General features: G+C 37.6%; 1 pseudogene; it reads right to left on the minus strand.

The window, feature by feature from the left end:
• Window positions 1-27,739, minus strand: LOC112915813 (non-histone chromosomal protein HMG-14 pseudogene; annotated as a pseudogene).
• Between the last annotated feature and the right edge of the window lie 27 nt (window positions 27,740-27,766).

Genomic DNA, 27,766 nt, shown 5'->3' on the forward strand with positions numbered 1-27,766 from the left:
TTAATCAGATCTGGCTTCTTTCCTTGCTGCTTCGTCAGGGACTGGACTCTCCTCATTTTTACTTCTGTTTTCTTGAGTTTCCTGGTTAGACACTTCACCTGCTTTCCCTTTGTTCTCTTCTTCCCTTTTGTTTCACTCTTTTGTTTGAAGATTTAACCTTCCCTGCTGCTGCCATTTTTGGTTTTGTTGCCACTCTTGCAGGAGTAGGTTTAGCTGACACCCTTGTGGATCTCTAGTGTTCCTCCTTCACGGCCCCTTTGGCTGCACTGACCTTCCCCCTTGGACCTGTGGGCAGTGAGGAGGGCACATGCCAGATGCCTGGTGCCCAGAGCTTTTGTGAGGCTGGGCTGCCTGGAGGCTGCTGCTCTTCCTGCTACCCAACCTTTCCCCCCTCAATTTATTTAATAATGCCTGTTAATCCATTCATTTATCTGGCCAGAAGGTTTATTGAGCGCTTGTTTGCTGTGAATCACAATTCTAGGTGTACAGTAGTGAGGTGCAAACCAAAAAGAAATAGTTCTTGCTCTCATAGAGCTTTCAGTCTCTTGTTAAAAACAAGCCTATATCAGTATATAACTGAATGTTGAATTATAATTCACATTTTCCAGTATTTCTTTATTTGAACTTTTGACATTCACTAGATTTAAAAGTATGTCATATGTGTTTATCCCTCTATTTCATCTTTTGTATTTGTGACTTGCTGGTACTTTAGATTATTGGATTCTTGTGAATAGGGATTTGTTTTCTCTCTCTCTCTTTGGTAGAAGCCTTATTATAACAAATGTATCTTATTCAACACTTGTTAATGATTTTTTTTTCATTTAGATTCACACAATCTTAGCCTTGGAAGAAAACTTTTTTTTTAAAAAAAAAATTATTTATTTATTCATGAGAGACACAGAGAGAGAGGCAGAGATACAGGCAGAGAGAGAAGCAGACTCCATGCAGGGAGGCTGATGGGACACCATCCGAGTCTCCAGGATTATGCCCTGAGCTGAAGGCAGCGCTAAACCGCTGAGCCACTGGGGCTGCCCCGCCTTGGAAGAAACCTTAAGGATCATCTAATTTAATCTTCCAGTTGTATAGATGAGACAATGGAGGCTGTAAGTGATGGAGTTGTTTTGTTTAATAAAATACTACAAAGAGTTGCGGTCATTATTATTGTTGCCAGGTTCACATAGCTAATTTGGTCAAAATGGGCTGGAATCTATTTTTCTGAATTATTTAATTAAATATATCACTCAAATAACTATTGAAAAATTGGTATTTAAGGAGCTTTCACTTCAGGGAGGCCTGGATGACTCAATCCATTAAACATCTGCTCAGGTCATGATCTCAGTGTCCTGGGTTTGAGCCCTGCATCAGGCTCCCTGCTCAGCAAGGGGTCTGCTCCTCCCTCTCGCTCTGTCCCTCCACCTGCTCATGCTCTCTCTCACTCTCTCAAATAAATAAATAAAAATCTATAAAAAATATGCATTCTTCTGTGGGTTTCTATTGGGCTTAGATAAAATATATGTAAAGTACTTGGCATACAATAACTCAAGACAGATAGCTTCTGATTGTATGGATAGCCTATTTTGAATATGGCTGCCAAATCCTGGAGACAGAACATGCAGAGGAGAACAAGGATCTGAGGTGTGTTTAACATATTCTCCAGTTCTGTCTTAGAGAACTGGAAATACAATTTCCATCCTCAAACTAAGAAATCTGACGTTTGCATGTCACAGGAAGGAGGCCGTCTAACCCAAATGCGGTAAGAATTCAAGTGACTAATTTGAATATTAAAGATAAATACTGCTCCCCAAAGATTCAGATGCAATGAAACGTCGGGACACCTGCACCCCGATGTTTTTTCTATCAGCAATGGCCACAATAGCCAAACTGTGGAAGGAGCCTCGGTGTCCATCGAAAGATGAATGGATAAAGAAGATGTGGTTTATGTATACAATGGAATATTACTCAGCAATTAGAAATGACGAATACCCACCATTTGCTTTGACATGGATGGAACTGGAGGGTATTATGCTGAGTGAAATAAGTCAATCGGAGAAGGACAAACAGTGTATGTTCTCATTCATTTGGGGAATATAAATAATAGTGAAAGGGAATATAAAGGAAGGGAGAAGAAATGTTGGGAAATATCAGGAAGGGAGACAGAACATAAAGACTCCTAACTCGGGGAAACGAACTAGGGGTGGTGGAAGGGGGGAGGAGGGCGGGTGTTGGAGGGGAATGGGTGACGGGCACTGAGGTGGACACTTGACGGGATGAGCACTGGGTGTTTTTCTGTATGTTGGTAAATTGAACACCAATAAAAATTAATTAAAAAAATAAAGATAAATACTTAGCTTTTTATGTTGTTGTTTGTCAGGAAGATGAGTTGGATCATACTGGTTACAGGATGATTACTACTTGAGCCTGCCACTGGGGGTTCATTCAAGCACCCTTTACCACATGACAGATAATATTCCTCTCCTCTAGTAGAGGAAAAAAGTAAGTATAAGAAGCATTACTCGAAACTATGAAAAGACAACATTATGAATTCTCTTTTGTCACTGGGAAGTTTCATTATTTTATACCTTTAATCTCTGCAAATGTTTGCTGTCTTGTAAATAAATAGTTTTTGGGGGAGAGAAGCATAGAAGCCTTTATGTTTAATACCACCTGATTACCCAGGTCTTTTTCTGGTGGTGGGACTTTGGCTGTGAGTAGCAAGAGATATACTTGTCAAGTTAAATTTAATTTTTATTCCTTTATCTTTTCCTATCCTGATCACCTAACCACATCAATGGCTGTTCCTGAGAAGGGAAATATTTTAAAAATAAATATAAGGTTAAATATACCTGAATAAATAGGGTATATTCATGCAGTGGAAAACAAAATGATCTGAGACCTATCTACAATGGAATATTTAACAAACTATTAACATGCATAAGTTTCTAAATTCAAGTGTTAGTGAAAATTTTTAATCAGATTGTTATTAATATAAAATTTTAAAATGCTACTATAATTTAGGAAAAATGCATTTTAAAAATGGGTGGGAGAGTTGCTCATTAACTTCAGTATAGAGGTTCCCATAGGGGAGGAAGGGAATTGTATTGAGAAGTGGGACAGATAGTTCAATATACTTGTTTTGCATTTTAAAAATATGCAATAAAAAGTACCTTAAAATATGATTGGAAATAATAGCCACAGAATAAAAGAAAATGGAATTTTTCAGACTATACTATGTATCGGTCATTTTTTCTGTTATTTAGACCAGGATTATCCCATAGAACTTGCTTTGATGAAGATAATGTTCTATCTCTGTGATTTCCAATCAGGAGCCCCTAGCCACATATGGCTACTAAGCACTTGAGATATAGCTAGTGTGACAGAGAAATAGAATTTTAAATTTTATGTAATTTTAATTAATCTCAATTTTAAATTAGTTTAAATTTTAACATGGCCAATGGCTACCATACTGGACAGCAGAGACCACAAAGAACATCATAAGCCTTACATTGACTTCATTTGGGAAAACCCTATCTAACTGTTCTTCATGATGATTGTGGATGTGCATATTTGAAGAAAAAACAATAATCTCTTGCTAATATCAAGTATGGCAAAGGGCAACTGAAAGTTATTGGGGTATTGTAGGAGGGTAAAAAAAGAAGCCTTTCTGACTGTTTACATTTGTCAAGTGGAATGAGTAGAAAGGTCACTATACAGTTCCATTGAGTGTCTATAGAAAAGAAAGAATCAAAAGCCCTCCAAGTACTCATGGGGGGTACTTTGGATTTGGTAACAGATTTGATAACTGAAGACTTAATTTCCCCAGTGACTCAACTGATACCAGACGTTTTATCTTTTTCAGAAAATTAAGAGTAAATTGGCTGGCTCAATAGACTTACTGACTCTAGCTAGATAAGTATTTGCTGTGTTTATTAAGTTGTTTATGTAGTGCAATAATACAAGTGATTTAATAAAGATAAGACTTCAGATAAATGTCAACACACTTCCCACTCTGCAGCTGGTCCATTTCAAGCAGTTAAAATGAATTAAAAGATAAAATACCACTCACAAAAAATTGATCATTGTCCAAGGGAAACATTTAAAATTGAAAGAAATCTACTTTCAGTGCACAAAGACATATGCATATGTGTAGAAAATGACCCTCTCTGTAATCTAGAGATTCTTTACCTAGAAGGAAAGGGACAGGAAGCTGTGTTTTGTAAGTATTTGCTATAATGAGGTAAAATTAAAAAGTACTTATAGTATTAATGGCCAGTGTTATTTATAGTGCATATATGACGGAGATCTTTGAATTACATAGAATAAATACTATTATGTTATTTGCCTATCTTTATTTATTTTTAAAGATTTTATTTATTTATTCATGAGAGACACAGAGAGAGAGAGGCAGAGACATTGGGAGAAGCAGGCCCATGCAGGGAGCCCACTATGGGACACAATCCCAGGACTCCAGGATCACGCCCTGGGCCGAAGGCAGACACTTAACCACCAAGCTACCCAGGTGTCCTTATCTATCTTCACATACATCAAGGCATAGCTGTGAAAGTTTACTAGCCTGTGTAATGTAGATGCTATCACTGGGATTTAAATAACGTGAAGTGGATCTGAATTTTACCCAACCTTTTTTGTTTACATGGCTTTAAAAAAAAATTGATGCTTTTCTTATAGTTTCTGTAGACATAATCTGACATTTGAAAAGTATAATACAAAGGATGAAAACAGAGATGTATCTTTATGGTGGTCAAATCATTATTTCAACTGTCTTCTAGGTTAAGGTGGATGAGATTCCTTTCTTCTGTTCTTTCAAAATACCTGTGGCAAATCTCTACTGTTTCAGCATGCCCTTACTGGTTTTTGCCATCCAAAGCCTAGCTCATATAGGCCTATCTCATATCTCTTGGCATATAGCACTTGTTCAAAAGAGCATTCAAAAACACTGTCTAGTTTAGAAATCGTGGCCTAATAAGCCTATTTTGAGCTGAATTCTGACCACTGAATTTTCTTATTAGTCACACAATAGGAAATATTGGATTGAAGCCTGAGTCTTGTGACATCAAGTTCTTGGTTTGACCAGGAGAAAATTATTTGCCAGTTCTAGATTACTCTACTTGAAAATTGTGTGGAATATTTAATATTTATAGTATTGTACAACATGTTTTTTAAATGCTTGACACACATAGTCCAATGTCTGCGATGAAATGTCCCCCTGCCCCATGAACTGGGAAGTTGGCCTTTCTAACCAGGTATGGTAGGTGGTTTAATGACCATAAATTCCTCCAGCATCTTTTGCAATATTACTTTGTTGTTCCTTCCATCCAGAAGTAGAGTCTTTTTCTCTACATCTTGAATCTGGGCTGATCTTGAAAATTGTTGGACCTGCGGAATGTGCCAGAAGTGATGATATTTTGTGAATTTTCTTCAGAAGATTTGCAATTTCTGCCTTTTGTATTCCCAGAATGCTACCCTGAGACCTCTACTGGAAGAGACTTGTTTTTTGAAGTATGCGAAGCTATTTGGTGAACTGAGGCTTCCAGGTGACAGCCAGACCAAGTACCAGACTTGGGAGTAAGGCCACATTAGGTCTTTTGGTCACTCTTATCTTCCAGCTGACTCAGTCACATGAATGAGCCTGGCAAAAATCAGTGTAGGAATTGTTTTATTAAAGCAGTCCACTGAGTTTTGTGGTAATCTGTTGTGCAGCAAAGGGTAACTGGGGAAACAGCTTCTCAAGAGAGATTGTTGAGATAGTGTATAGAAAGATAAAGAACAGGGACGCATTATTTTTCTAGACCCTTTTGTATTTGGGAAGGATCTGAATCCCTGATATAGAGTGACGTAAGTAACTTAGTAGTTAATGGCTGATAATGTAATCAGTACAGTGTTTAAAATTACAAGATTAATGTCCATATATCATTCCTAACTTGTCCATGTTGTTCATGCAAATGTACTTTGTACAACATATTTTTTTAGTGGTAGAAACTAAAATTATTTTCTTTGGGAATCATAAGAATGAAGTCCCTTGGTGAATGGCAATAATAGTGATTAAGATTTCCAGAGATTTTATAAATAGGAATGACCTTTATCTGTTTCCTGACTTATGCATATATTGTTCACTTGTGTATTTGTTAACCATGGGAAAATTAGTATGCCCGGAATGCTTGAAATACATTCATGTCTTCCCATATGTTTTGTCATCTTTCTGTTGTGTGTGTGTGTGTGTCTGTGTGTGTGCTTCTGGTGGTTGTTGTTTCAAATCACTTTGGGACTCTGAGCATAAAAATGTAAAGTTTTTTCCCAAGTGGAAACATTTAGAACAGATTGAAAAAAAATGGTAGAGGAAAGATGAAGAAGTAGTAACAAAAAACACTCCTTCGTGCATCTTGCTAGGAGACTGCAGCCTAAAGAAAGGTTAAAAGTTGACTGGTGAACTATAAGCAGTTTTAAAATATGCTCATATTAATCAATATTTCTCCAAATACCATAACGGTGCAAAATCTCAGCAACAAGAGTAAGTATCTTTTCACCAAGTTGTAGGCAACTGAAAATGCTTCTCGATAAAACATTTTCCAATCTCAGCTCACAGAAATAATAATCTTATAAAAATATAGTGTTTAGAAGGTTGGGAGAAAGAGCAGAAGATTGCAAAACTAGGCACAAGAAGTCTACCAGCTGTTAGAAAGTTCAAAAAGTCAATAAACGAAGCTAAATACTCGTCTTCTAAAATCATTTTTCAGGTAAGATAAATAGGGTCCTTTTCACCTTAAATGCTCATTTGACAGTATCCCAGCACATGTCTTGGCTATTAATACACTTGGATAGCCTCAGGGAGACTTTCAAAAAGTGGTTCTTAAGATACTGATATTCTTGTCTCTAGACTCATGAGTCATTTGGACACAAGCATTGAATTTAAGAGGTACTCACTCCTCACTGTTGAGGAGCTGGTAGAAAAAACATAATTATTATATTGAAGATTCAATAAATATTCTTTCATTTTCAAAGTAGATTCTCACAGCACTATTCTAAAATCTTTCATGACTAGGTCTTCTGTGAGGAAGAAATAACATGTCTTCAATTTGTCCCTAGACCTGTGGTTCTGGTCATCACTGAAAACCCCTCCCCAAATAAAAAGGCAAGGAAGTAAAATATAGAACAGTCACAGGCACACTGCCTTAGGATATTCACTAGAACATGAGCTCTGTTCATCTTTTTTTTCACATTAGGAATTACATCGCATTGACATTGTTTGAAGAATTTGGACTCACTTTTTAAAAGATGGATTTAGGTGTTTACTTTTTTGGGAAATTGCTGAGATGTTTCTCAGTCTTGGTTTAGTTAGAGAAGGTTAGCTGAAATTGAGGCAGGGAGTAGGTTTTCTAAATATCTGGATCTAATCGTATTTCCTCTTCAAAAGAGACATAGGTGTGTAAGTGTGCATGTATGTGTATGCACATTGTGAGCTTTAGAGAAACTGGTTCTTCTGTACTAAACATTACAAAATTTGTTAAAATTATATGCATTGCATGTCCACTATGTATAAGGAACTCTGCTGGGCGTGGCCAAGGAAGCAGTCTTAGCTTTCCCTCAAGGATTTTATAGTGTACTGGATTTATATAGTCTGTTCTTATTTTTTTACATTAAGTTACTTGTATAGCTATAGTGATATATACAAATACATAGTTATACAAATAGAATAGTGTTCCTTATTTGGAGATACTTACAGTTTTGAACAGTCACTAACTATAGAAATAACTTGGTAACTTGGAAATGCCGTATCTCTGACCAGTTCATAGGTTGTTGGTGCATAGTTTCCTTTGGCACAGAAGAATAAGTTAGTGTAGGGACGCCTGGGTGACTCAGCGGTTGAGCGTCTGCCTTCGGCACAGGGCCTGATCCTGGAGTCCCGAGATCGAGTCCCATGTCGGGGTCGCTGCATGGAGCTTGCTTCTCTCTCTGCCTCTGTCTCTGCCTCTCTCTCTGTGTCTCTCATGAATAAATAAATAAAATCTTAAAAAAAAAGAATAAGTTAGTGTACAAACCAGAATGAACAAAGAGAACAGAATATCCTATTAAACTAGTATATAATTTACGCATAGAAGACATAAATGATTTTTCATTTATGCCAGAGCAGGTAAGAGGGAAATTTAAAATCTTTTGAAACAAATGAGAGACAATTATATTAGGTTTCTAATATTGCTATTAGGAAAAAAATTTTGGCACACAACCATGGGATTTTAATTAGTTTTTTATTTCCTATTGTAATGATTCCTGTTTTGTGTCCATGGATTTTGTGCTGCCTAGTTAAGTGACTCAAGAAACAGTTTTGTGGTAGTATAATAGTTTTGTTTAAACTATAAATACATAATGTGCCAGACAATGTCCAATTTAATGAAATATATTTTATGTGTGAAAGAATCCATGTAATATCCTAAGATACCTTAGTCAAATTTATGATAGCCAATTCATGGGCAGGCACAATATTACCCAATTAGCAACCTTGGCTTTATGAATCAACTGCATTATGTATTTTTAGATTTTAATGTCTCTTGTGGTCAATTATCTTTCAACATTGAGTACTCAAATGCAATTTCAAAATGAAGGAGCCAGAATCATTGAACAGCATAGGTACTTGGCCAGTTGTTTTATGAGGCTAGTTATTGAGAAAGTTAATATGTCTCTGTTGATGGCAATCATATATTTCTAACAATGCTATCATTAAATTAAATATTATAGAAGTTAACTGATTTGTTTGAAATATTATTAGGCAGTAATTGTCAGGTATATAAACCAAAGAAAAGGAAAATATTTCAATCCCATTGTTTCATTAATCATCTCCTTGTGGGGTTTCCCAAGTATCTATTGTATTTGATGAAGAAAATGACACATTTTATTCAGTAGAAAGCTGAGCCATGCCCACATGTCATTCAAGCCAGCTTAATTATACAAATTAAAAAAAAAAACTAAGATAAAAGTTGTAGAAAGAGATGTAACAGAGACCTTTGGACAGAACAGCTCTGTGTCAATTCGGCAACAACCATATTGTCTAAAACAAGTCTATCTTAGGATCAATTTATCTATTGAGCAGTTTGTATCGGCTTTGTAATTCTTTGAGTTTGTCTCTTTTTCTTTCTCTCCATCTCTATGGCTCTTTTAGAATTAAAACCAGAGAAACATAACCTAATTGACTTAGGTTATTCTGCTTAACTTTATCACTTTAAAAATATGTTTTTTTGTTTTATTATTTTATACAATTATGGGTATCTTATTTTTAAAAATACCTACCATGTTTTTCAACATGTTAGCTTTTTAAAGTCCAAAGACCCATTCTTCAAAGTTTAACTTTAAGGAGGTCTATTTAAGGAGGACTAAATATTTAGAGAAACTTTCTCAATACAGAAGTTTCAAGAATGCTGGATAAAAAATATTTTTAATGTAAATGCATGACTGAACCCACTGGAACATAAGGGAAATTCTTGGAGGCCAGAAACAAGGAGAAGGTGAGAATGTGGAGTTAAGCAAGTGCTGAAATCCTAGAATGTGGGTTATATCTGCAGGGAAACGGTAAGCAAAATCTGCAGCAAACTCTAGAATGGTATGAGAGTTTGTTTGGAGACTGGTGAAGAAGGGTCATCAAAAAGACGCTCAGAGAGTGACCTAGAACTGCTCCCCCCAGACAGTGAGAGTATGTAGATACTTGTCCATATTGACCTCAGCTCTGGGCAAAGCGTTTTTTTTTTTTTTTTTTTTTTTTTTAAATTCTCCTTTGTGGATTGATTCTCAAAGCCAGTTCACCTGAGTTTGGGTCCAGAATTCAAACTACTATAATATTATATGAAAAAACAGAAACAACTTGGACTGATAATATAGTTGAAAGGTATCCAGACTGAGATGGTCTGTGCTTCCTAGAAGAGGCAAATACAAATCCATTTGGAGCAATACCATTTAAATGAAGAAGCTGAAGCGATCAGCTTTGAAGATGAAGTGTTCATAAGTCAAGGAATACAGGCAGCCTTTTGCTGGAAAAGACAAGGAAATGAATTCTTCCCCAGAGCCTCCAGAAAGAAGACAGCACTATTAACACTCTGAGGTTAGCCCATCACACTCATTTGACTTCCACAACTCTAAGAGAAGAAATTTGTACTGTTTGAAGCCATGAAGATTTTCATAATTTGTCACTGCATCAATAGGAAACTCATACATGGAGATTAAATAAATTGGCTTCTGGAGAAAAAATTTTTTTTAAAGATTTTATTTATTTATTCATGACAGACACAGAAAGAAAGAGGCAGAGACACAGGCAGAGAGAGAAACAGGCTCCATGAAGGGAGCCTGATGGGGGACTTGATCCCAGGACTCCAGGATCAAGCCCTGAGCCACAGGCAGATGCTCAACCACTAAGCCACCCAGGTGTCCTGGGAGAAATGGTTTTAAGTAGGGATCTGATATTAGAACTGCTAAAAACAGGGAAAAGGATCTGTACTTGGACTGAGAAATTGAAATATCAGTTTAGAACTTGAAATATTTGTTTAGAACATTGCATTTATGAAGTGCCACTGATTCTTCTAACTCATCTGGAGGTCATATTCTTTCCATTTTGTACATACACAATGCCAAGTTCAAATTTTAGGACTATACCAATGTGTCATACACAGGTAAGTTGACAAATCCAGAGTTATAGAACCTAGCATTGGCTGCCTAATGACAACGTATGATTTTATTTCCTGAAAATCAATATATATGAAATTATTGACCAGAACTTTGATCTTATTTACTTCAGTGTTGAAGAGAGTTTTCCAAAGAAGGTCTAACAAAGGGTAGTTAGGGAAACTGAGCCCCAAAATACGATTTTGTACCTGATTTTTAAAGCATATACCAGTGACACAGAATGAGACAAAATGCAAAGATAAAGAAAAGTGTTGAGAGATAAGAAGTCACATTTCAGGGGCAGCCCGGGTGGCTCAGCGGTTTAGCGCCACCTTCGGCCCAGGGTGTGATCCTGGAGACCCGGGATCCAGCCCCACGTCAGGCTCCCTGCATAGAGCCTGCTTCTCCCTCTGCCTGTGTCTCTGCCTCTCTCTGTGTCTCTCATGAATAAATAAATAAAATCTTAGAAAAAAAAAAGAAGTCACATTTGAATCACTGAATCAAGATTCTGTAACTCAGTTGTATTAAGCATCTGTCCCCACAGTCATTTTGTCTTATGATATAAGACCACAGACATATCAAGACACCTCTCTGGCAATTTTTATACATTGATGCAAAAACATGTTAAGCTGCCTTTAATAGCTGTTTTTCAGGTAGAAGCCTGACACATGAGCCTGATTGCTGGCTACACACATCCTGAATTAAGATTCTCAATGGTGAAGGTTGGCAAGAAAGTAAATCTCTCTCCCAATCAATACAATTGCACACTATGATTCTGCATAAAAAATATTTCCACCTACCAGAAGATTATGTACTACCATTTCCTCATAGTGTTTTCTAAATATTTATTAATATATAGATCTTGAACTTGGACTATATCAAAATCTCTGTGTTAAGGGTACTTGGGTGGCTTAGTCAGTTGAGCACCCAACTCTTGATTTTGGTTCAGGTCATGATAATCAGGGTTGTGAGATCCAGCCTTGAGTTGGGCTCCACACTGAGACATGGAATCTGCTTAAGATTCTCTCCTTTCTTTCTCTCTACCCCTCCCCTACCTCTAAAAAAAGAAAAGAAAAAAAGAAAGTCTCTGTGTTATGAGAGTTAAAGCTATCTCAAGACTCAAATATTCTGTAACAAATTTGGTCAAAGAAAAGCTAATTTCAAAAATCAATATTGCAAATCCCAAAATTTGAGTTTTCCCTGTAGAATACGATTCTTTTTTAAATTTATTTTTATTTAATTTTTTTTAGAATACGATTCTGATTTATCTTTATATCCCCACAGAATGGCTAATACAATGTCTGATCCTCGATAAGCATTCCATATTTGCTCCAAATACGTAGTCACTATGCCCATAGTCACTGGTTTTAGTTTTGAGTCCTCTTTGAGACTCCTGAGTAGCTGACTTATGGGAATTGTCAAGATGTTTCCTTAGGAAGTCCCAGGAAGACAAGAATAGAAATATAAATTAGAGAAAAACAGGACATTTCTTGCTGTGCTGCCTCTTCACACTCAGTCATTCTATATCCCACTGGTGGGGAGGGGTAGGTTACGGAGAGATAGTTACTTGGACCATCTTGTGAGGATGAGTGAGATCACTGCAAGAACAGGGCTTGTTTGACAAAATAGCTGAACGGGTTCATGCTAAAACATTAATGCAGCTACAATTCAAGAAATATGGACAATTATTTCATTCAACACTAGCAATAGTACTTAAATGCAAAAGAACTTTTTTTTTTTTTGCAAAAGAACTTTAAACAGTGAGGTAGTATGTTCATGCTAAAACTTCTTAGGAAGCAGTTATGTGCATAATTAGCATTGTAATCTGTACCAAAGTAACTTCCCTTCTCCTAAAAATGTAATCCAGACCACAGAGCCTGGTTCTTCCTTCTATGAGTATTTTAATATTTAGATGAGCATAATAGAAATGTGCAGAGTGGGGTGTCTGGGTGGCTCAGTTGTTAAGCATCCAGCTCTTGACTTCAGCTCAGGTCATGATCTCATGGGTTTTGAGATCGACCCCATGTTAGGCTCTGTGCTCAGTGGGGAGTCTGCATGAGATTTCTCTCTTCTCCCTCTGCTCTCTCTCTCTCTCAAAATAAATAAATTTTAAAAAACAGAAATGTGAAAAGTAAGGCAATTTCAAGAAAGACTGAAAAGTGAAATTAAGGATGAAAGTGCTATTATCTTTTTAAGATGCCTGGCTGGCCCAGTTGGTGGAGCATGTGACTCCTGATCTTGGAGCTGTGAGTTTGAGCCCTATGTTGTGTGAAGAGATTACTTAAAAAAAATCTTAAAAAAAATTCCTTACAAGAGATTTTTAAAGAGAAAAACTATAGCCTCATCATAAAAGACTACCCCCTTAATACCCAATTCAATGTGGTCTTTATATCCATGAAACTGAAAAATTGAAGTTTAAAAAAATAGCCATATTATTAGTCAAATTAATGAGTGTAATTTTTCTATTATCCAATAACAAAAATGTGCACCCCACACATCAATATTTATCCCATATGATTTCCTTGATCAGTAAATTTGCAATAATCAAGAATGGTCTAGAAGATAGTTAAAACTCTATCTAGCTCTTCTGCAATTATTGTATAGCTCTGTGCCTGAGTCAGAAAAAGAAACAGGGGATTTGTGTTTGTGGGTGTTCCTGAGAGAGGGGCATGGCCTGCTTTCATATTAGTGATGCGTTTATTGAGAAGTAGCTGTATAGTATATTACCACTTTTCCCAGCTGGCCCTTGTTGCATGCACTCTGAGCATTTTATAATAAAATGTTCATTTCAAGTATAGCTGTGTCAGTCTTATATTCTCTGTGTAATTTTGATATAGGTGAGGATGACTATCAGGTTTCACCTAACCTTCATGCGAGTGATTAATTCATGAGGCTTGCATACAAAATTTTTGACAAAATTAGGCTCTAAACACTTGGGAATCTTTGTCTCAGGACAACACCTCCCTTTTTGTTTTATTGTCCTGGTGGGCAGGCAAGAGTTTCCTTCTGTCTATGTCTAGCAGAAATGCCTCTAAGGTTCATGTTAGAACGACAATTTTTCTTATTTGAACCTCTCATCATCAGAGTCACTGGCCAGAATTATCCTGAAAACCTGAAGATACTTAGAAACAGCTTTCATGTCATCCTAGAGCTTCTTTTTTAAAGTGTTCTTTTTTTTTCACCTTTTTTTGCTCAGGCTCCTTTCCCACCCCTTTACCTAGTTGGCTTTCTCTTTTTGAATGCTTTTGGGTTCCTCACAGATTTTCGAGTGTGCTGTCCAAAACAGAATACTTTCTTCCCTCTGACTAATGGGGAGGAGAGACGAAGAATTATGTTTGAGCCTCGCCGACTCTACTCCTATTGATTTGTGCTGGTATCATATTGACTTTTATCACAATAGCACTGAATTGCTGATTCACATTCGGCTTGTGGCTGTCCCCTAGCTTGCTTTCTGCTTTATTTGTTCATACTTGCTTTTCCCCATTATGTATGTGTTAGTGTCTGGTAATTTTTCCTGGGTATATTACTCTGTACTTGCCCTACTAAATAGTTTTTAGCTGTTCCTAATAATCTAATCAAGAATTATTTTCTTTTTATGGCAAAATATGGGTATGTTTTATAAAGCACTATTATCTCTCTGGGTCGTTAGCTGACTGATCTGAACACATAGCTGCTTTTGCATCACTCTTTATCGAAACCATGTAATGTCCAATGACGCGTACATGTAAAAGATCACCATTCATAGTATGTTGTATATATGTAGTGCTTGTAGAGTAGATGCTGGATAAATATTTATCGATAGTTAATGACCACAGACTGTTGCACACAGAAACCATTCCAAGAGGTTGGAGGAAATACTGATTTTTTAAAAACACACATTGGCCTTTCTTTCCTGTTTACATTTAAACAATAAGGATGAAAAACTACAAGCCAGAGGGCTTCTGTTGTTCTCAGTGAATAACAGAGATGGTGTTTTGGTAGCATGCTCACAAGGTTTGTGGAAATTAACTTCACACCAGGAACTCTGTATTGAAATAGATTGTTTAAGAATAATTCTTCTCTTAGAGAAGGGTGAGGGATTAATCTGCAGAAATGTTCATGCTAGAGCTGTGCATGTGTTGAAATTTGTCAGGGGGAAGATAAATGGGCCCTCCTTGAAAAGTAAATCGCACCATGGCTAATCCCTTGGGAAAGCTGGAGAATTGTTATGGTAGCAAAAGCAACCTCAAAAAAGGAGGCACCATCAGTGTTTACTTAGGAGAAGGAGAATGATGGGAGAAGGCATGATTGGAAAATGAGATGAAAGCATACTTGACTTTCTAGATGTGTTTATTCAAATATATACACAGGATGTAATTAGATCTGGGTTTGGATTCTTTGGGGGAATCATTTGTGTGCTTTGAAATGAGAGTTGTACTTAGGGCCGGTATTAAAAATATTTAATAGCAGTGTGTCCAGGCATGGACCAGTCAGAACAGATGTCAGCATAGATACCTGGAGCCAGGTCTTGAAGACCCCAGCCAGGGGCCAGATGTTAACGCTTTGGTTGCTGAATCAAGAGAAGGTGACAGGAGGTTGGAAAGTCACTTCCGGGCTCAGAGCAGTGTGCATTTTCTAACATGTATAGAAGATGTTAATATTTTAGCAAATACTGTGACTGTTCTGGGTATGCCATTGAACTCTCAGCCCTCATGCAAATGGAGAATTACCTAGTAATCATACTGAAAAATATTTAAATTTCCTCAAAGGGATGATAGATACATATATTAAAGGGAAAGTCATGAAATGTCCATGAAATTTGACTATTGGATAAACAACAAATACTTTTTTTGTGTGTAAGTATGTCCCAGGAAATATTTGGGGCATACTTATACTAACATATTATTTGTTGTTCATCCAATATTCAGATTTAACTATGAGCCCTGTATGCTATGTGGTGACCCTAAATAGAATATTTAGCAGGAAATGTATCAGTATCCTACTGAAGATGTTAAATAAAAGAGAGGAAAAGGGTATGCTATAGAAGCCCAGCACAGTGGGATCACTTGAGCATACTTGATAGATGGCCACTCTGGAATTCCAAAGATATGGCAAGAAATGTTAGCTGCAGAGTTATAGAGCTGTAGGATACAAAGGTTACATGTAATAAAATGCCTTTGAAATTATACTGAGGAGGTAAGGTAGCACTTGCATTTAAAAAGTTGCATTTCCCAACTAGGGAAAGCTAATTCAGTCATCATCAAATAGCATCTGTCAAGTGCCTGTGTACATGGAACACTGTGCCAAGTGTTTTCACAAAGTGAGAAAACAAACATGGCGGATGGCCTTTGTCAGCCTTTAATGTAGACATCTATACTGAAATGGAATCATAAAGGAAATAGCTTGAAGAAATGTTGATCAAGAATCCATAATCTCCTCCATTTACCCAAAATGGGAAAGAGAAAAATTAGTATGATTTATAGGAAAGGGTTTTATAAATTGTTCTAAAATATAGCTTTATTATTGGTGTACACAACTATACTATCGATTCAGAAATATATGCTACTGAGCAGGTTTTCTCAACTTTAGCACTATTGACACTGTGTACATGGTAATTCTTCTTGTGAGGAGTTTCCTGTGCATTGTGGGGTATTGTCCGCATCCTAGGCTTCTTCCCACGAAATGCCATTTGCATGTCTCTTCCCAGTTGTGTCAGTCAAAACTGTCTCCAGATATTGCCAAATATTCCTGAGGGACAAAATCGCCCTGCATTGAGAACTACCATTCTAGATGATGATAGGAGGGAAATCCCAAGCAATGCGGGTGGGTGGATGGGGGAAGCTCTCCCTAAACTCACAAACATGTTCATGAAAGAGTTAGTTTTAAACATATCTGCTATGTACACAAAGTCCTCATATGCATTTACCATCAATAATATTAAAAATGATACCTAGCCCCACCTGAGAAACTCTGATTTATTTGGTCTGGAGGAGGGCCTGGACAGAGTGACATTTAAAAAATACCTCAAGGGTTGCCTAGGTGGCACAGTCAGTTGAGCCTCTTACTCTTGGTTTTAGCTCAGGTCATGATCTCAGAGATGTAAGATCAAACCCCTTTTGGGCTCCATGCTCAGTGCGGAGTCTGCTTAAGATTCTCTTTCTCCCTTTTCTACTCCCTCTACCCTACTCTTTCTCCCCACCTCCCATAAGTAAATAAATCTTTTTAAAAAAACGCCTCAGGTGGTTCCATGTTGAGATTACTCTTTGGAGTAGTGGTCCTCAACCCTTCATGAGCATCAGAATTATAGGAAAGCCCGTTAACACAGATCAATTAGGCCTCTATACTGGCATCAGAATTTGTCTTTCTCATAGGTTCCCAGAAGCTGCTGATCATGCTAGTCTTTGGATCATACTTGAAGAACTGTTAGTTTAGGGACACACTCCTGGCCTCTCTTCACCCTTTGACTCCTCCCAAGGGAAGGAAGCATGGCTAACTAGGACATGCAGGAATGTAAGTGATAGGCAAGGAGAAGGCCCGTGTGTTTTCATCCCTGTTAATACCTTTTTTGAATTCTTCCTTCTGTAGGATGGGTACATTCAGCCATTCTCTGCAGTAAAGCAGAGCATTCTGCTCCCACACCAGTATCTGGTGGTGAGTCTAGCCAAATTCTAGACTGTGTCATGAGAATCCAACAGTGCTCACATATAAGCATTGTTCTCCAGAGTTTGATTAGGCATGAAGCTGAATATTTGATCTTTGCCTGCCATACTCCCTTGGATGGGAAAGGGGAATAATTCATTAAATCCATCTCCTTACTGAGATGCCCTAATTCAGTCACTTGGACTGCTGTCTTGTTCTTCAGCATTGGGGAAGGAGGATAGGACCAGAGGGTACATGTATAAGCATTTTGTGGTGTCCTCATGCAACAGTTAACAAAACATAATTGTGGGAAGCATAATGAAAGTACATAAAACGTTAGGAAGCATGAATTTTAGGCTTTGGGGATTGTGGCAGGGTTAAGTTTGTAAATGTACATTCACATAGAAAATGAAAACAAAGAAGTCCTTAGAACTTCCTGGAATGGCTAAGATGTGCAGTCCGTAAGCTGGAGACCCAGGAGAGCTAATGGTGTAATTAATACTAGTCCATGTCTAAGCCCAAAGGCAGGAGACTAATGTCCTAACTCAAAGATAGTCAAGCAAGAAAAAGAACATCAGTTAGTTATGTCAGTTGGAATTCTGGCTCCTACTTGCATCTCTAACTTACTGGCTTGTTAATCTGCCTTATATTTTGTTTCCCCACTATTGCTTGTCAGGTGATATCATAATTCCAATTAATCAGGTTAAAAGTTGGCCTGGAAGAGGGTCACTGGAACCCACTGAAATTTGTTCACAGAGCACTGCAGTGGTCTTTAAGGGGATTGCCTGCTAAAGTGCTATACATATTAGAGCTACACATAAATATTCATATATTCATTGATGATGGATTGCATGAATAGAATAATGGACAAAGGTGGTTAGGAGAGCTAGTCTATTAGAAAAATTTAAAATACAACCCTACTGTCCTACAAGTAGAACTTGAAAATTGCTATGCCAAGGGTATTTCTTATCCTCAGTCTTGTCATTCTATGCAAATTCTAGAAGACCCAAGGGGAATGCTAACCCTGCCTCTCCACAAGGGAAACTAATTCAGTGTAAGTTCTCTTCCTCCATGACGGATCCCTAATAGTGAAGCATAAGATACAAATGGTGTATTTTAAAAAAATAGTAGAGCTGAGCATTTATGCGATTTGAGCAATGCACATAATCATGTATAAACATAGAAGAATCATGGTCAGTAATAACAATTTGAGCCCCAGATTGTTTTTTATATGAGTGTTTCCTTCTTTTGCTCATATTAAATTCCACCTATGTCTAATTTCTAGAAGTTCCTCTGGACTTCTGAATAGTCACATAAACCCATTTTGGTATGAGAAGGAAATTTATGGAGTGATTCAACCCAAATTCTACCTCCAGGCAAGATCTCCCCAGATTTCAAGAAAAATGGCTATTCAGGCTGTTCTCCAAGTTTTATGAGAACTGGGTCCTTCATCCACCCTTGTGATCTGGCTGCAGTCCTTAATCACCCTTACTGCCAGGTCTCTTTCTTTTGGCTAGCCTGTGGCATTTACACCCACTTGCTCTTCCACATGGTGTGTAACTGCTCCCTATGCATACCTTTTCCCCTTCTCTAACAGGCAAGTCCACTGGTTGTTTGTTTCCTGGGATATAGTTTCTACTATTTTTCATAGGTGACTGTATTAGTTTTGAGTGCTCTATAGAAGCAGAACTATTACTATTAGAGGGAAAAGAGGGAAGGAGAGAAAGATTTGTTATAAGGAATCAAGTTGTACAATTACAGAGGCTGCAAAGTGCTAAGATGTGCAGTCCATAAGCTGGAGACCCAGGAGAGCTAATGGTGTAATTAATACTAGTCCATGTCTAAGCCCAAAGGCAGGAGACTAATGTCCTAACTCAAAGATAGTCAAGCAAGAAAAAGAATTCTTTCTTACTCAGGCTTTTATTCTATTCAGGCTTCCAAAGAATTGGATGAAGCCCACCTACACTGAGCAGGGCAATCTGCTTTACTTAGACTGTGATTCAAGTGTTAACTTCTTCCAGAAACACCATCAGAGATACCAAAAGAAAAAATGTTTAACCTAATATCTGGTCCCATCAAGTTGACACATAAAATTAACCATCACAATGACACATTCCCACAATTGAACTATCATGCTCTTTTTTCTCTGAATCTCAAATATTTTTATGATCCTCTGTCCTATGTGTGTGGGTTGTTTTTTTTTTTTTTTAAGTAAGCTGTAGGCCCAACATGGAGCTCAAACCCATGAGTGGCATGCTTCACCTACTGAGCTGGCCAGGCACCGTGCCTTAGTTAGTAGGGAGACTAACACTGGCCAGAGCATGTAATGACAGCTGGACTCCGTCCAGAGGCAAGAAAGACTGCTGCCCAGCCTTGAGGTGCAAGATCCCTCCTAATATAACTTGCCACCAAAGTGTGATGCCACCAAAGTGTTCCCTCTGTCATGAACACAGAAGGATACAGTTTTTACTCCTTGCTCCTGCCAGCCATAGAGGCAGCCATGAATCTGCGTTCAAGCCTCTGCAAGCCTGAGGATTTCCCTTTTATTCTGATGGCCCTCAAAAACTTGGATGTTTTGGATCCGGACCTATGATCCAATCCGGGCTGTAGAAAATGGCAGTAATGATCCTGCAGGTGCCCTGTAATGAATACCTCCTGAGTGCTAGGCCTTCTACATAATTATCTCACTCAGAACCCCAACCAGCTTGCATGATTGATATTTATTACTTCACTTTCGGAGATGAGAAAAGTGACTCTCAAACAAGTGAATAACTTAGGCAAGTGAAGTTCTCTAAATTCATACTCAATCCCAACTCCAAAGCCTGCATTTTTTCATTGCCTTCACAAAAGCTAGACTAGGGTGAGCAGAAAGACACCCATTGGATAGCCTAGTTTAGGCCAGTCCTCTGAAAAGATTCTGGATTATGTGGACTATGACGATGGATCATATTTAATCCTGGGAACTGCTCCAGACTCCAGCCCAGGATTATAATTGGTGAGTCAGTTTCCAGGGATAGAAATGTCTAATTGATCCACAACATCTGACAAAGTTGCCTTAAACAAATAGGTGATCAAAGTATATTGATTAATTCGTTGATGGGGAGATGTGTAGCCCTGATGTAACGATACTAGCTCCTCTGATTCTGCTTGTGGATCAAGTTATGAGACATCTTGGCATTTCATCTTTTTTGGGAATTGGCAAGATAGGGTACTTACATTATATTCCTGGCACTGTTGACCTCAGTTTAGCTACATAACTCTTGAAATCTTGGTTCCTTCCTTTTTGAAGGAGATGGAAGTGAATATGCCCCTTTCTCCAGAAGCACTGACTAGTTAGATGACATCATGAGGTTCTAACAGTTGATATTAGTTCCTAAGTTATGTAGTGATTATGGAGAAGATGGACGCTAGTGTCTTCTGCCTGTCACCTCTGGCAGGGGCTGAGGTCATCTACAAAATCGCGTCAGGCTGTGCACAGACCATTCACATCCTGGCAATTGAAGATTTAAAAAGGAAGTTGAGAGAACTGAGTTGGAGGCAAAAATGACAACAGATGAGCTCAGGTCACTGTGCCAATGGGCTAGGCAAGAGCGGCAGTTTTTCTGCTTCAAAGAATGTCATTGCTGCTGCCCCGGATTACTGTCTTGTAGTTGCCACAAGGCCTTTCACCAGCTGTGGCAGCTTCCTTGATAAGGGCTTGACTGAGCCCTTCAAGTTCAACCTCGGGCTATTTTCATGCAGTAGACTGTATGCCCATTAGGCAAGAACGCTAGTGATCTGATCTGTGTTTATAATCCAACTCTACTGCTTACCAACTGTGAAGTATCGGGCCTTAGTTTCTTCATCAGAAGAGGGGGACTAATAATAATAATAATAACAAAATAATAATAATTATAATTATAAATATTTCCTCCTACCTAGAGTTATTGTGAGGATTAAATGAGGTAATAAATGGTAGGTACTTAGCACAATGCTTGGCTCACACTAAGCCTATGATAACGATGAGTAGCTATGATTATTGAGTGCTGTGGGGTGGTCACCATTGGTGCCTCTACCAGAACCAGAGGTCACATGGAACAAGAGGCCAGGACATTGATTTTGCTCTGTTTCTTCAGCACTTTTGTACATTGACCCATTTGAGAACTGGTACCAAATCCAGGAGGGGGAGGCATCCCGTGGGGTTTGAGTTTAGGATCTCAACATTGGAATTATTTGTTCCTTCCCTTTACTCCTTCTTGATGCAACTGATAAACTTCTCTAATACAACTTTGTGCTACTTACTATACTTGGCAGAGGGAATTAAAAATGAAGATATAATAGACCCTTGTACTAATAGCATAGTTATTTGGGGTGCTGGCCCCCATGTACTTTTGATCCTTCAAAACTTTACTACTGATAGCCTACTGTTGACCAGATAGACTTGCTGATAACATAAACAGTTGATTAAACATATGTGTTTTATATGTTACATGTATTATATACTGTCTTAGTATATTAAGTAAGCTAGAGAAAAGAAAATGTTACTAAGGAAATCATAAGAGAAAATACATTTATGATGATAAAAAAATAATAAGTGGATCTATTCAGTTTAAGCCCATGGTGTTAAAGGGTCATTTGCATTAACTCAACCATCATATTGCTTATTTCTAATTTTTCCAGTATCTGGCATAACAGGTTATTTAGTTACTTCTCAAGTGGAGCACTTGATTCTAGATGCTATGAGTTGAGTTGTGTATCCCCCAAAATACGTGCTGAAGTCCTAACCCCCAGTACCTCAGAACTGACTTCATTTGGAAATAGAGTCTTTGCAGACTTAACCAGGTTACAATGAGGTCATTATGGTGGGTCCTGATCCAATATGGCTTGGGTCATTATGAAAAGGAGAAATGTGAACAGAGGCCAACATACACAGGGGGAATGGTGTATAAAGACAGAGGATTAGAGTGATGCATCTAACACACCAGGGATGCCAAAGATTACCAGCAAACCTGTAGAAGCCAGAAAGAGGCAAGGGAAGATGTCCGTATGGGGTTGAGAGGAGCGCAGCCCTGTTGACATCTTGATTTCAGACTTCTAGTCTCAAGAACTGCTAGGCCATAAATCTCTGTTATTTTAAGCAACCCAGTTTGTGGTACTTCATTATGGCAGTTCCAGGAAACTAATGCACTAGGCTAGGAGATAGATATGACTAAGGAAAATACAATGATATGTGTGCCTGGATAAAAATATACACAAAGAAATAGCGAGGTGCCCATAAAGTCATATTGGAAGGCTCTAGTGACGAGGGAGAAAAGGACTTAAAAGTGAGATAAAATATGTTTGGTCTTCCAGTGGCCTTTGTGTTAAACCTATCAGAATGAATACTGATTTATTGCTTCATCTCTGATTTAGAGTCCCCCAAATACTCTGGCCAGGAATAGTGTTGGAGACACACACTGAAAATCAGAAGTGACAACTGAGTCATTTAAAAATATTTAAAGCGTAAATACATTTCCAGCTGTTTTGCACACATTAAAGATTTTCAGTTATTGGACATTCTCTGTTTATTAGCCCTGAAGTTGGTCTAAGTTTGGTTGGAATATTTGAATATCCATATTTCCTGGTATTTGTGTTTGGGTTCTGCATGAAATCCCTGGACCAGTCTTTAAGATAGTCAATGTATTTTTGTATGTTCAGACCATTTTTCCTTGTTGACTCCTTCCAACTTTGGCCTGGGACGGACATCCTTTTTCCCTCATTTACTCTGTGCCCACTCAGAGATCAGTCTGGGAAGGTCAAGGGTGGCTTTCTCTGCAGGCTTTAGTAGCTTTGATTTCTGAGTTTTTACACACAGGACAAGAACACATTCTAAACAAATTTCTCATATACCTTATGCTCTCACATCTTGCTTTTCTGTAAGATTCAGTTTATCCACATTATACAAACAGCTCCACAAATTGATGTAGCACAAAAAGTCAGGGACATAAGGACGTAGGATTCAGAGTAGATGAGTATTCTAAGAAAAGTGATTATGTGTACAGAAAGTTACACATTGTGACAAGTGTCTCTTGCCTTTAAGATTAACTGGTTTAAAATTGATATGATTACTATGACATGATGAACATTTTACACAACATTGCAAAAATAAAAAGTTACTTTGGGGTGGAAATATTGGGCATATTTTTTGATAGAAGGGATGGACTTTATTTTTAAGCACATCTGCCATTTTCTCTTATGTTTTTCTTTGCATCTGCAGAAGAAAATTAACTACACAAATTCAAGTTATTTTTATTGACCCTTATGTTATGGTGGAGCTAGAGGAATAGAGTTTAAAGTCAAGTGTTGCTAGGTATAGCCAGGCTACTTGGCACCTCAACAGGTAAGCGCTTTTTCTCAAAGAGAAGTGTGCTGTATTGATCTTACTGTGCTCAGTGTTTGGCAATTATATGAAATTTTAAGCATCTCTTTAGAATTCCCAGCTTTTTGAGGGTCAATTTCTACTCAAGGTTTTTATAGCTGATCTCTTATGGCATCTATCATTCCAAGCATTTGAGCATCCATATTAACACTCATATGTTTCTCTGCCATGCATTTTTTTTCATTTGTTTGTCCAAGCTTATCCAGACTGTACATTTCTTAAAGTCAAGGAGACACACACACACACACACACACACACACACACACACACAGAGAGAGAGAGAGAGAGAGAGAAAGGAGAAAAGGAAAGGGTGTATGTGTGTGCATGAGAGAGATTTCCTTTGTCTCACTGGGCTTTATCCATAGAGTGTGCTCAACTCAAGTTGTTGTGGTGAAAATAAAGCCCAGAAATAACCCTACAGCTCTCTCTGCCAAAGAGGACAGGTCTTTCCTTCTCTCTCTTCTTCCCCCCTGCACTGACACAAGGATTCTTGATGTCTCTTCTCATGAAATCTATGAAATGCTCACTTTCTGTTTCACCCTCTTTTCTCTCCAAAGGAATATGTGGGTTTTTTTTTTTGCCATTTTAATCCCTTGCTTCATAGAAACATACAAGTGCTTGATTCTTTGTGAAGTCCTTTCCAGCCTGCCACCCCAAGTCCTCTTACTGCATTAGCTTGTGGGCAGGGCACTTAGGAAAGGAGGAAAGGAGAAGGGCACTAGAGGAGGAAGTTGGAGGGACACTCTGCCTAGTATCCTCAATGTTCAAATACTATCTCCCAGTGAAATCAACCAAGAGACAGAGCAGTTCTAATTTAGATATGCTGTTGCCTCACTGGGGCCCCTGAGTTGGGTTGCTTGCTATCTTGAAGCTTTAGTTTCCTAATCTGTAAAATGGAAATAATAGTATACCCTGCTTACCTTGGGTGTGTATTCATACCAAGGTAAGGTAGAATGATTTTGGGACCAGTGTGGTGATCATAAACAATCTTTAAGATGGTCAGTATATTTTTGTGTGGTCAGACCATTTTTCCTTGTTGACTCCCTTCTACTTTGGCCCAGGATGGGCATCCTTTACCCCCCATAGAGACTTCTGGGACTGGGATGGGGCCCATTCCTCCTGGAGGAAGAAAGGCCATGAAGGATTTAACAGACATCTGTTCTAAGAGCAGAACACGTGTTCATCAAGTCTGGCCTTTATGAAATAATTTGATAGAATATATTGAAATTAAATAAATAATATATTATGAAAATGTACCAAATTTAGGAAATAGCTCCTGGGGGGGCATTTCTATAGCATTTTCCTGAGGAGGTCTATCTTGTGGAACTTCATCTGAGGAAAGAGCTGATAGGCAGCAACTGTTTGTTTGAACCTATGAAATTGCAATATTTGACCATTTTGGTTCCATAAAAATTGGGTCAAAATGACAGTTTCTCCTGGTTCAACCCAGTTCATCTTCTTAAGCCACCACATTCTGCTGGGCACTGTGGAGTCATACCCTGGTCCCGGAGCTCTGTAGCCATGATGAGACTAAAGTCTGCTGAAGAGAATGTCTAGCTGTTACCAAAATATTGTTTCCTCCTATTTTGCAAATCTTCCATATGTCTTTCTTTAATTTAAAAACAAAGACATGAAGTGTAGCTGCTATGTGTCTGGCAGAAATCTGTTTATGCCTGGATTTGGTAAATATCAAGATGCCTCTTTACCCAGACTGGCAAAAGCTGCAAAAGTAAAATATGTAAACAAAAAAGAACTCAGTGGCTAGGCGGGTGCATACTCCAAAGAGCATTAATTTGCATAATAAATAGTTCAATATTCAGGAGATTATAAAATAGCAATTACTGCTGAGTTGCTATATTAGGGCTTGCTAACAAAAAAGACACTTAAAATGCAATGGTTCGCTTCTACAAAGAAATTCTCCTAAAATCTTTATTTTGAAACAAGATTTTATTTTTTAGAGGGGTTTTAAATACTTGGCACACTTCTTTGGTAGAGAAGCAGAAATATCCTAGTCAAAATAATAATAATAATAAGAGTGAAAAATAATCTATGGTTAAAAAAGGATAATGAGCCATTAATATTTTTTTATCTGTTAAAATAAAAAGTACCTGCTGGGGAATATGTTTCCCTGTGTGAGAAGAGTAGGGGAGACCAGTGGGGAAGTGTAGATTCAGACCGTTCAGTAGTAGGCGGTACACTCAGGCAGGGGGTAGAAAGAGAAGTCATTACTTTTGAAAAAACCACAGCCTACTTATGCTAATAGAAAGGTAGGCTCTTTCTAAAATACCATCTGTGTTTTTTTAAAGTGACTCAAATGTTCCAGGTATTGTGTATCCAAGTGCAGTTTCCATTTGCTTGACATACTATCAGCATTTACTATTGGAAAAGAAATGGAGCTTTTTGAGTTAGTGTATTTTTGCAATAAATGTCACCATTTAAATGCCCTTACATAGAACTTCTTAATTTTTCAATAACATTGGGTTTAGAGCTTTATATGCATACATTACATTAAACCATTTGATTAAAAGTGCATGCACACGTATAAACCTGTTTTTAAAAATCTTTGTTTCCTGCTATGAAGGGGATGTGAGGACATCAGGAAAAGGTTCTGTTTATACCCATTTATCTGAGAAGATCCTTATTAAAACGAAGCTCTTGATGTTGGGGCGGCTTGATTTGCTAGGTTACTGGTTGCCCAAGCAAGATTGAACGCTGGAAGGATGAGAAATGAGACCAAGAAAATTCAATTTTTCATTGAATACCTATGAGGTGCTGGGAATTGTGCTGAACAGTGGAAAGTTCAGTGCTATGCAGTGCTGAGATTACATTACACTCCAAAGTTAGAGACATCGCTACAATGCTCCCCAGTAGCCCCAGGGTTTAAAAACTTCCAGAGTGCTACATGAAGGGACAATTTATTTGTGTGTGGAAGAAGCCTCCTGTATTAAGACTGCATAATTATTCCTTCATCTCATAAGAAGACGAATTTCTAATAAAATTTTATTTCTATATTTAATATTTATCACATATTTTTGAAATATTTATATTATTTTGTTAAATTGTATACTACCAATACTTAAAAAAACTCAGAATGTTTTTTAATACTCAGTACCATGTGATAACAGGATAATTTTACGTTAAAAAATTCAATTTATATGCCTTTTTTTGTGACTGCAGAGAAGTATGAGAACATAATCAATAGAGTGCTTTCAAATATTAAACACATATTATAGTAAGATAAAATTGTATGAGAAAAGAGGAATGGAAACAATTTCAATGAGACAAAGGAATCATATGAAATTTGCAACTATTTGAGAAGACTTGGTTGAAATCTCTTTTTCAATGGATGATGGTGGGTGTAAAATCACTATGGCATTTATGTCCCATTGAATTCATTGAAAAGAGTGATGTAAAGTTGTATTTTAAAATGTCAATATTACATCCTTTACAACTATTTTCACTTATGATTAATTTAAGATGTCAACTTCAATGTATGAGGAGCACCTAGTTTTTCAAATTTATGGACATTTTCTCCCACTTCCTTAGATGTGTAGCCTCAAAGAAGACGCCTCTTGAAGGCTGACACTTAAAAGAAGTTTATTTTTTTAAAAAAAGAAGTTTAGAATTCAGTTTATTTCCTTTTGACTATTAAAAAAACACCAACTTCAATTTTTGGTACATTGCAAGGTAGACTAAAGATATACATTATTTCATTACCCATTTTCATCACCAGTTCCTGCAGTTACTCTGTATTTGCTGATTGCTTTCCAATAGCACTTGTAGTCAAACTGTCCAGCACAATGATGGCACTTTCAGTGTTTAATAACTGTATTTGAAAATTTGAATCAAATATTTATCTCTTTGTGGCCTGAGAAACTTTTTTTTCCCCTAGAATAACTTACCTGCTTGGAAGCTCAATTCATGTTTAATTAAATGTTTCTTTTGGATATTTATGAATGACATTCCAGTCTTGTGCATTGCACAAACTGAGAGCATCCTGGCTTCCTCCTGATGATTAAGCATCTCCTTTTCTTTATGAGGATAGGCATTTCTTCCATTGTCACACATGGGGAATAAATTTGGAGAAGTGACTGC

The sequence above is a fragment of the Vulpes vulpes genome, chromosome 7 (genome assembly GCF_048418805.1).
Source record: "Vulpes vulpes isolate BD-2025 chromosome 7, VulVul3, whole genome shotgun sequence".
NCBI lineage: Eukaryota > Metazoa > Chordata > Mammalia > Carnivora > Canidae > Vulpes > Vulpes vulpes.